The sequence below is a fragment of the Callithrix jacchus genome, chromosome 2 (assembly GCF_049354715.1).
Source record: "Callithrix jacchus isolate 240 chromosome 2, calJac240_pri, whole genome shotgun sequence".
Taxonomy (NCBI): domain Eukaryota; kingdom Metazoa; phylum Chordata; class Mammalia; order Primates; family Cebidae; genus Callithrix; species Callithrix jacchus.
In genome coordinates, this window is record NC_133503.1 from 87,658,986 (window position 1) to 87,670,234 (window position 11,249).

The following is an 11,249-nucleotide window of genomic DNA, read 5'->3' on the forward strand; positions in this document are numbered from 1 at the left end:
CAAGGCCCCAGTCACTGGGACAGGTCAGGGTACCAGGGGAAGGAAGAAACCCCTGAGACATAGGGAGCTCTAAATTCTGCAGGTAGGATGGAGTTTAGAGCAGAATTTTGACTCTAATGTGCCTTCCAGAGTTTAATTACCATTATGGTGGGTCATCTTTTATGCCTTCTTGCTCCGGATAATGTATTTCATACTTTTATATATTTAAACATAGTGGCCAGCCATGGTGGCTCACACCTGTAATCCCAGCACTTTGGGAGGCCAAGGTGGGTAGATCACCTGAGGTTGTGAGTTCGAGACCAGCCTGACCCACATGAAGAAACTCTGTCTCTACTAAAACTACAATATTAGCTGAGCTTGGTGGTGCATGCCTGTAATCCCAGCTACACAGGAGGCTGAGGCAGGAGAATCGCTTGAACCTGGGAGGTGGAGGTTGCGTGAGCCAAGATCAATCGTGCCATTGCACTTTTTCCTGGACAACAAAAGTGAGACTCTGTCTAAAAAAAAAAGAGAGAGAGAGAGAGAAAACAGTAACTATATCTATTTTATATTGTTTGATAATTCTAGTATTTTAAGGCTCTATGAGTCAGATGCTTCAGTAAGCCTGAGTCTTTTTATGTTTAAGAAAATATGCTACCATTATTCTTGGACATTTATCAATGGGAATTCTCTGATGTTTGAATTGAAAGTAGGTAACTTGAAAAAAGATTTATATTTGCATCTGCCAGACATTTGAAAATACCACTTTCCAGCCAGAGCCACTTTATGCTTAATTCTCAACTTCAGGTTTTTTATATTTCTCAGGATTCAGGATGCAAACTTACCTGAGGGCCAACTTAATGCTGAAATCCTTAGGGGAAATTTTTTCTGCCTTTAATCTGCGACTATTTTCAAGACAGATCATTTTCCTTGCTGCCCACTGGATATGTCTCTGCATTTCTAGGACACCCTTACTCTGGGGTAATTATCTTTGGATTTGATGGGGTTCTCTTAAAAGATTCTACAATTTAAGTAGGCTCTGGACTTTTCCCCTCACCTCTAGGCCCTGGGAATCTAAGAAAAATCAAGTCACAGATATTACACTTGGCAACTTTCCTTAAGGGAAATGACAAATACAGGGCTCCACTTACATTCTGAACTCTGTAGATCAGGCAGTTGCAATCTCTTTCTGCTAAGGGCCATATAAGAAACACTTCAGTGTTTGCAGGTCATGTACTTTCCAGGCCACATTCCCGTTGCCTATTTTCTTTTTATTTTTATTATAATTTTTTAAAACTGTAATAACCATTCTTGGCTCCAGAGCCATAAAAACACAGGCCATGGTTTTGATTTGGCCCATTGCTTACAGACTCCTGTCTAAGAGTCTAAGTTCCCTTTTCACATATTTTTTGACCTCAGAGATCCTACACAATCCACTGATGTCTTTTTAAAGTCTATAAAATATATTTTTGGCCGGGTGCAGTGGCTCATGCCTATAATCCCAGCATTCTGGGAAGCAAAAGTGGGTGGATCATGAGGTCAATAGATCAAGACCATCCTGGTCAACATGGTGAAACCCCGTCTCTACTAAAAATACAAAAATTAGCTGGGCATGGTGGTGCTCTCCTGTAGTCCCAGCTACTCAAGAGGCTGAGGCAGGAGAATTGCTTGAACTCAGGAGGCGGAGGTTGCGGTGAGCAGAGATGGTGCCATTGCACTCCAGCCTGGGTAACAAGAGTGAAACTTCATCTCAAAAAAAAAGAAAAAAAAAAAAAAGCCAGGGAATATATATATATATATGAATAATATATATATATATATTTTTTTTTTTTCATTTGTTGAAGCATTTTCAATAGTTTTCAGTTGGAGTGTCAGCCTATCCAGCACTGCTGAGAATAGAAGTGTTATTTTTATTTTATGCAGTCTATAAATATTTGTTTAGATTACTGCTCACATTTGCCATTTTCTATTCTTCCCATGTTTTTCATCTCAGACCTTCTTTCTGACATAACCTTCCCCCCTTTCAAATATATTTCTCAGCTGTTAGTCTATTGGTTGAATTCTTGCAATCTGTATTCTTTTAAAATATTATTTCACCTTGTATGCAATTATATGTTCAATTTTACTTTTCTCAAAACTTAGAAGGTACTGTTGGTTTCGTTTTATTTACCCTGAATGGGATTTACTGTGCTTTCTGATTTTGGAGGATTATATATTTTTTTATTAATCCTGGGAAAATCTCAACAATTATCTCTGAATTATCCATCCCTCATTCTATTTTTCTGTTCTTTTGAAACTCCAATGAGATATGTTAGACCTCTCAGAGTCCTTTATGTCTTTTGCTTTCTCTTCCATTCTCTCAATTTATTTCTTTCTCTATCTTTCTTTCTCCCTGCACCCCTCCCTATATGACTTTCCAGTAATTTTCTTTAAGCTATTTTCTAGTTCACTCAGGCTCTCATTGATTACTGTTCTGTTTTTTTAATTCATCTGTTGTATGTATTTTTGTTTCTGTTTGTTTTATTCATTTATACTCTAATTCATTTTTGTTGATCCCTTAATTTTCATATTGCTGGTTTTTTCATTTACATCCTTAAAAACATTAAACATGCTGGATTTCATAGCTTGTGTCTGATAATTACAATAGCTGAAAAGGTTGAAGTTCTATTTGTGTTATTTTATTCACTGTATCTGATGATTTTATTGGGATGTTCATTGTGGTAATTCAGTGATGCCTACAGTGAGAAGGTGGGTTTTCCCCAGGTACCTGGATGTTTATCCAATTTAGAAAAGTTGATTTAAATTAACTAATTAATTAAGACTTTAAACCATGTGAGTAGTAAATATTTAAATATTATTCCTGCATGTGGCTTTACTTTTGGGTAAACTTCTCAGAGGAGAATATATCACTCTACACATGACCAAATCAGAGATCAACAGATTTTGTTGCTACTTCTTTTGGCAGCGGTTGGTTATTTTTCTAGCTTGTGTTTTCACTAATGGGGAATCTCTTCAGAGGCACAAGCATTAAGAGTTTTCTGTGTTCAGACTCTCCGCTAGTTTTTTATAATAAAAGCTCTTTGTTGCCACAAATCAGCAAATGTTCCCAGGTGCTGCTGTTTTCAGTGATTTCTATGCCTGCCTTGTTTCTAGGCTCTTGAGATTTTTTCTTTTTCTCTCCACCTATATTTAAAAATGGACATCTTTAATAGTTTCTGAGTCATACATAGGTGTTTGAGAGCATGAGAATATTCAGGATTTGAAAAATCTTGTGTTAGACATCCAACTTTAAATTGTTTCTGTCAGAAAATAGAAAATACTTAAGATACAGGTTGTAGTCTTTTACTGGGGTTAGTTACTATTATGTGATATTAGGGAAGTCGTTTATACTTAGAATCTCAGTTTCTTTGGCAATGAAATTAGGGTTCTAAAAATACCAGTCTCACAATACTGTGGGCTGGTGTATATATGGTAATGGGTACCAACATTACCATATATACATACTTTTCAAAACCATTGTTAAGGCAAACTAAATATGCCCTGAAAAGGATTCTGTACTTCCAGATTCAAGTCCTTGTGGATGAACTCAACCTAACTTAATAGGTTAGTCCTTGTGGATGAACTCAACCTAACTTAATAGGTTCTAAACTAGGATTGGAAACCTAATTTAGGAATAAGCACCTGTAACAATAGCTGAGTCTTGGACAATCCCAGGAGCTGTACTTTGACCACTCATACACTGCTAAGTGTTGAGACTGTGTTCAAATAAGACCAACAATGAGCTGTAACCAATCCAGTTGTTTTTTTTTGTTTGTTTGTTTGTTTTGTTTTTTGTTTTTTTGAGACGGAGTTTTGCTTTTGTTACCCAGGTTGGAGTGCAACGGTGCGATCTCGGCTCACCGCAACCTCCGCCTCCTGGGTTCAAGCAATTCTCCTGCCTCAGCCTCCCAAGTAGCTGGGACTACAGGCACACGCCACCATGCCCAGCTAATTTTTGAGTCAGGGTTTCACCTTGTTGACCAGGACGGTCTTGATCTCTTGACCTTGTGATCCACCCGCCTCGGTTTCCCAAAGTGCTGGGATTATAGGCGCGAGCCACCGTGCCCGGCCCAATCCAGTTGTTTCTATCCCTCACTTCTGATCTCTATATGTCACTGAGACAGCCAGGTGTGGAGGGGTCCCCAGAGAAACAACAACCAGCCTGTGTTCTGAGAGGAGGGTGGGGTTTTTGGATGTTCCCGCCATTTGCAGGAAGGAGGAGCTAGCCCACTCATGTCCCAGAGTGGAGCCTGAAATTCAATCTGCGAGGTGGGAAGCCTGTAAGAGCAGGACTTTCACTCTTCTGAGGGTCCTTGTTTCCCTTTTTTCACCTTTTTTCTCAATAAATTCCATTTTCCTTACCCGTCAAAGTATGTGTGAGCCTAATATTTTTCATGGTTTTGTGACAAAGACCCCATTCTCAGCAGAACTAAGAAGAAAGTACTACAGTATCACTGCCCCCGCCCCTCCTTTTTTTTTTGGTCTATAAATTTATTCTGACCGTGAGGCATCCCTGGACTCTCTTTGAATCTGCTGTGATACTGGGGGCTCCCTGACTCACGAATCGTTCACTGCTCAATTAAACTTTAATTTGGCTGAAGATTTTCTTTTAACACCATAATGAGCCATACAAACATTAGTTATTATTGTTATTATTATGATCATCATTATTCACATGTTTCAATCAGGTTCTCTAAGTCAAAAGTTAGAACTACTGCTGATATATAATGATAAATTTCAAATGTTTCTCATACAGAAAAAGAAATGTTTCTCCATGGACCTTATGAAAATGAATACTATTTTTTGGAAAACGAAACAAAAATCACATCTACAACTAAAATGAAAACTTTTTTATGTATGTATGTATGTATGTATCACTTAGCAAAATAAGTTTCAATAAAACAAGTAAAACAAGCAAGTAAAACACAGTTCTCTGATAATACTCTTGTTATATGAATAATGACTTTCTCAATGTAAAATGCTGTTTGCAAGCAAGGTAGAATTAAACTCTAACAAATACTTTAAGTAACAAAATATTCCATTATTATCTGCATATAATGGTATATATGCCATCTATTTATATGATTTAAAAGACTGTTACTACAACTTTTGATTATAGAATCTATCTTTTCCTTATTTCCTGTAATAGGTTTGCATGTAAGTTTTAATCATAATCATTCATACTACTTACAATGATGTATTATGTTTCTGTGCTAAATTATTTATTTGCCTGAAAAAGAATTTACTACTTCATGTTCTAGCAAGGGCAGTACAGGAAGACATACCTTTTTCTCAACTATAAATTGTTGAAAGTTCATCTGGTTACACATATGCTTCGTGCCATGATCACATGGTTACATTTAGGGCTTCTGTGGGAAATATTACTGTAATACATGTTTCTATTTTGGCTAGTTTTTGGTAAAGAATCAAAGCATTGACTATCAATGCCAGAAGGAACTTTATCCTTCTTAGTTCAGTAAGCATTTATTTTAATTGGGTACATTTAGAAAATTTGTGACAGGGAAAGTAAGGCTTGCTTCCAGAAAGCAAATGCAAAACAGCAAATCATTCAGAATCAGAATTCAACTTGAAATACTTTAAAAAAGTTTCTATTTATCTATTTTTTGAAAGTTTAAAACATTTCTTCAATTTCTAAAACACTAATAGAAATAGCTAACACTATATGTATACTTCTAAGTACTGAATAATGTTAATTTACTTAGCCCAATAAACTTGTGTGTCTGTTTCCTACAGATGAGAAGACACAGAAAAATTGTATAACTTGTACAAGGAAATTTAGATAATAGTGAGTGAAATCCAAATTTGAACACAGCTTTGGAGTCTGTTACCTCCTCTCTATATTGCCTCCAAGTCAGTCTTTAGGAAACTAATTTTTCATTTCCAATATTATTGATGAAGTGCTCATCACTTTCCTGATTTTTGAATGATTGGTCTTAAAAATATTTGGATTTTAAAAGACTGTTTGATGGCTTAAATAATGTTTTATTCATCTAATTTCAGTGACTATAATAAGGCAAAATGAAAAAAATCAAGGCAGCTGAAAGGAAGCCATTTTTGTGGTATATGGGGAGACCCAGGGAGCATATTCTGACCAATAAGTTATTCCTTAATTTTGCAGCTATTCTCTAGCTTTACAATTCTGAATTAGTTCTCTCTAAGTGCATTACCAAGAGAGCTTTAATATTCCCATCAGCACTATTAAATTTTAGACAGGTGTTTTGACTTTAGGTCCCTGACCTTCCTTTTCTTACAGCATTTACCTAAGAAAATTTCCTGTGTAAATTCTTTTCTCTGACTCTTTGAGATGTAAATCTTCCACTGACCTCTTGCCACTTTTACAACCCTGGAGTGCATTTCTCAAGGACCTTGAGGCCATTTCTTAGAAATATAATAAAGAAAGATAGGGCCACTGTCTTCTAGTCTCTGTGGAAAGGTAGGAGCCAATTAGCAAATACAGATGGCCTAATCACAATAGCCAACTCCCCACCCACCCTCACATCAAGGTCCTCTAGTACTTTTCCACTAGCTCACCCCAGCATTTAAAAATCCTCCTGACTTCTGTTTCAGCCAGGCCGTCTACCCTGCTGCCGTTGCCTTGACCCCTATTGCAGTTGTCTTGAATGAAGTCTTTCTTGTCATGTTTAACAAGTGTTTAGTACAACTTTTCTTTTACAGGGTCAAGATATCCCTCTGTATCTCTGGAGATGAGCTCACAATCCAGAGGTGGACTGTTTTTAAATAAATATTTATGTATGTTGTTGACTGCTTTATATTATTTTCTTTTCTTCATTTTTAGTTATTTTAGCTAGTACTCTGATAATTTTTTTGATGTGATCCAGCCTACGTAGACTCAGACATAAAATCCAATATTAGTCAAACACCGTAAATTAGGATATGTTCCAAGATGAAAGACATAGCCTTTAGGTTTGTCAAATTCAACAAATATTTGTATCTTTATATAAGCATCTCCATTTAACTATTGGTAACATTAATTGCTAACGCACTAGGCAATTTTAAAGTATTGAGTTTATAATGAAACCAGTGAGACGAATACCCTGACCTCCATGGGCTGTCGTTCTATTTAGTTTTTATGAATAAGAAAAACAAAAAAGACCTCTACTTCATATTATTTAAGGATGAGCAAAATCCTAAGCTGGAAAGGATAAGCTTTGGATCTTTGTGCATTTAAGATGCTCAGTAAATAAATACAATTAGGATAAGGGTTAACATTTCGTAAAAGGACTGCAGTTTTGTATTCTTTCTGTATGTTTTCTTTTTTTATGTTGTGCTCCTCTTGTCTACAGAAGGTCATTACCTGCTGGTACACACTTTGTCAATTATGATATTTGGCTCTGGCTTGACATGATTTGCCCTCTGCAAATCTTTAGGGCTGCTAAATGGAGCAGAATGCTGAGCTGATTGAGGAATGGAAACCTTACATTTCAGTAAAGTTTTTGAGGAGATACACACACACATAATATTGGGTGAGAAAAAAAAGAGAAAACAAATTCTGTATGGAGCAAGAAAATCTGAGAAAGTTTTTAAGAGTTTATGTAAAAGTCAAATGTTTTATAATCTATGATATTGTCCTGTTAGTATTCTACTTAGTATGTAAAATGTCCCTAGAGTTTTCTTTTTTATATATTTACATCAGCATTTTATTTCTTTAGCTTGCTATAGAATACTTAATTCATTTAAATGTTACTCTATTTTTGAATTACAATACAATTATATTGCCATGTCAATGATGGTACTTATTTTTATTGCTGTCCTAAAGGTGATACATGCTCATTACTGAATGTATTACAAACGGAATGTGGACCATATATTTTCTGGGTAACATTCTGGAGATCTCATTTCTGTGACTTGATCAGCTACTTTAAAAACTGTAGTAGTTAGAGTAGGTGCAACTATATTGGTATATGAGTGTTAAATAATGAGAAAAGACAAGTCTAAAATGAACTGTTTTCTTTTTTTCTGGAAAAAAATATACCCTTTAGAGGAATTCTGTACAAAGCAACTGTTCAGCCATAAGCTTTAAATTAAATCGTGTTACCAAGAAGAAAGTTATAGCCTATTGATTTTCTTAGCCATTAATTTACTCAAGGCATCATTTCAGTTGCTGTAGAATTTAGCTATTTTAATTTACTTATCAAAGCTAAGAATAATCAGCTTCCTTTACCCTTTCACTAGGCAAATCAACAGAGTAATTTTCTCTAATCAGATGCTATTGAGTTGGAAAGAAACAACTCTCACAGCACCCAGGCTGGTCACTTCATATAAACAAACAACAAACAGACAAATGTCTTAATAAAATCATTATTTTAGTTTCATAAGGATGATTAAAAATATGGCAACACCATTGCTTTGCACACCGTAACGCCACTGGCCATCTAATTCTTTTCTATTTTGCTTCCCTGTGTATGTCTTCGTGTTTCTGTGTGTTGCAGCAGTAATAGTTAACAAGTTGCAGTATGTTAAATTGCCCATTATGTCTAAATATTGAATTTGATGCCCGTCAAATTATGACAAAGAAACTTCTGTGACAAAGAAAACACAACCTTTACTCAGGTATATACATCTAAATCCCCTGTTGAAATTCCAGCATTAGTTCTTTCTTAAACTTTGTTGGAAGGTTATTATCCTATAGTTCTTTATCTGGCCACATTACCAAGTAAATTCATGCATGCTTGAGGTTTTAATTACTATTAAGGAAACATGCACTAATCTCTCCAGTGTTGAGCCCCCTCAAATGTCAGCCTTGTCATATTATAATTGTTATTAAAGGAAATAACAATGAAGACATCTTTTTTACGTACCCTACGTTTGTATAACTTGGAAAATATGTTCCCATATATTATCTTGTTTTACATTTGAAATACACTGAGTTTAGTGGGAAAGGTAGTATTTTTTCTTGATGTGTCATCTAATTAGATGCCCTACTATTGCCTCAAGCCTGACGTCAACAAAATTAACCTCACTTTCTTACCCTCCCCATTGCTTCCTCTCAGAAATTCAGGATAGCCTTCTCTGCCTTTAATCTGTTCTGTGAGAACATCCTATTGTTCATTTGAGATGGCTCTTGAATTTGTACCTTCTCTACTTCCATATCCCTTCCCCATTTTTGCTTTTCATCACTGCATAGCTAACTCGCTCTAACAACTTCCAGATGGTTTCCTTTACTTTAGATTTTTTTCTCTTCATATAGCATGCTGAAACCAAGCCATCTTCCTAGTCTGAGAATTTCAGAAGCAGGCAAGCTCAAAGAAAATCACTGTTTTTCTATTTTCCTTTGTGTAAATCCAAACTCTTGCTAGGCATCTAAGGACTTTATTCTCTGGCCTATCTATCTTGCATTTCTCGCTTTTACTACATCCCAACACAGCCTCCTGAGTTCAGTCAGATTTGACTTTGTAGTATTGGCCTTACACACTGCTTTCATTCTGACACCTGGATTTTGGCATATAATGTCTGACACTTCACAAAGTCTGTTCTTAACTATACCATAAAGCTGAAGTCTAATCTCACTTTCACAAATCCTTCCATCCAAAACTTAACTCCTCTTCTGAACCTTAATTTTTATGCTGTAATGGTTACCTCTTTGTTTTTCTTTATCTGTCTTATTACATTCACTTAGAAGTCATATTGTAAATGTCACTTTTCCTTGCGTAGTGTGAACCATCTGAATTGTACTGCTTTTGATAGTTACATGCTATGTTTTGTGGGGCAGCAGGAAAATTATTTTTTCTTCTACTTTCTTCTTTTTGCCTAAACTTCTGTGATTCACTAAGCTTTAACCTGCTGTACAGACACTCAGATTGGCATGTAGATGGTGAGGCCTTTGTGTTTGGTTTGTCTTTCACTATGAATTTGTGATGACTAGAAACCTCTGCTCCTCAAACTAACACTTCGTCTCAAGTTCTAAATACAAGCATCATGGCAGCTTGGGGCTGCAAGGTAGTATGGTCTAGCATGAGTACACAAATTAATTTATTTCATATGGCCAATATATCCACAAATATCAATAAAATGCTTTGTTTTCCTTTTTAAAGTTGAGTAGCAATATTACAATGAGTGTGTTATTTTCAGATGATTACTCAACATGTCAAGGGGCTAAGACTGACATTAAGCCTCATACATGAGATCATTGGCTAAGACAGAAGAAAAACCACAACTAAAAACCTTAGTTATAACATTTAGTTTCTGGAAGAGGAAGAATAGGTGTCATGAGCAGAGACTTGTGAGGATCATCATTTTCAATCTTCTATTAAAGTAGCCTAAGGAGATGATACTTCTTAATAATGCAAAGCACCTTTTTTAAAAAAAGAATACATTTAAATAAAAATAAGTGTTTGACAAAGTCCATTTTTTATAATGTATATCAAAAAAAGAACATACTCTATCAAGTGCCACAAAATGGACAAGACTTGCACTGATTTAAGCAATTGATCTGGAGGTTGAAAGGGCACCATGAGAAGTGTGACATTGGACTTTATGAGAAGCATCATTAAGTTTCCTAGCAAGTGCTGTGGACTTCAAGATCAATGTTTTGTTTGTTTGTTTGTTTTTGTTTTTTGTACAGACATTAGCTTTCATTTGAATGCAACTCTTTTCTTCAGTTTTATTCCTTCTTCTAATACTAAATACATAGAACATTTCTCATTTTAACCATTTTAAAGTATGCAACTCAGTGGCATATAGTAAATTCAGTATTGTACAGCTATCACCTCTATCTAGTTTCAGAATATTTTCATCCACCCAGAAGGAAACCCTGGACCCACTAAGCAGCTATTTCCTATTTTCTTCTCCACCCAGCCCCTACCACCACTAACGTGCTTATTATCTCCATCAATTTACCTATTCTGGGTGTTTCATATAGACAAAATCATTCAATATGTGGCTTTCTGTGTCTAACTTATTTAACCAGTATCATGTTTTCAAATTCATTCATGTGGTACTGAAATGGCCTCATTGTCGTGAGTAACACTCGAGGTTTGTTGTCTCATGGCCATGGAGAACAAGGACGTGGACACGCACACAGAGTGAGGTAAAGAGTGGAAGTTTAATAGGCGAAAGAAAGAGAATAGCTCTCTTGGCTGCAGAGAGGGGTCTTAGAAAAATAGGTTGGTTGTTGAATTCTTGGTGAAATGCAGGGGGTCTGATAGATGCACTGGTGAGGAGGTGGTGTCTGATTTACATAGGGCATGAAA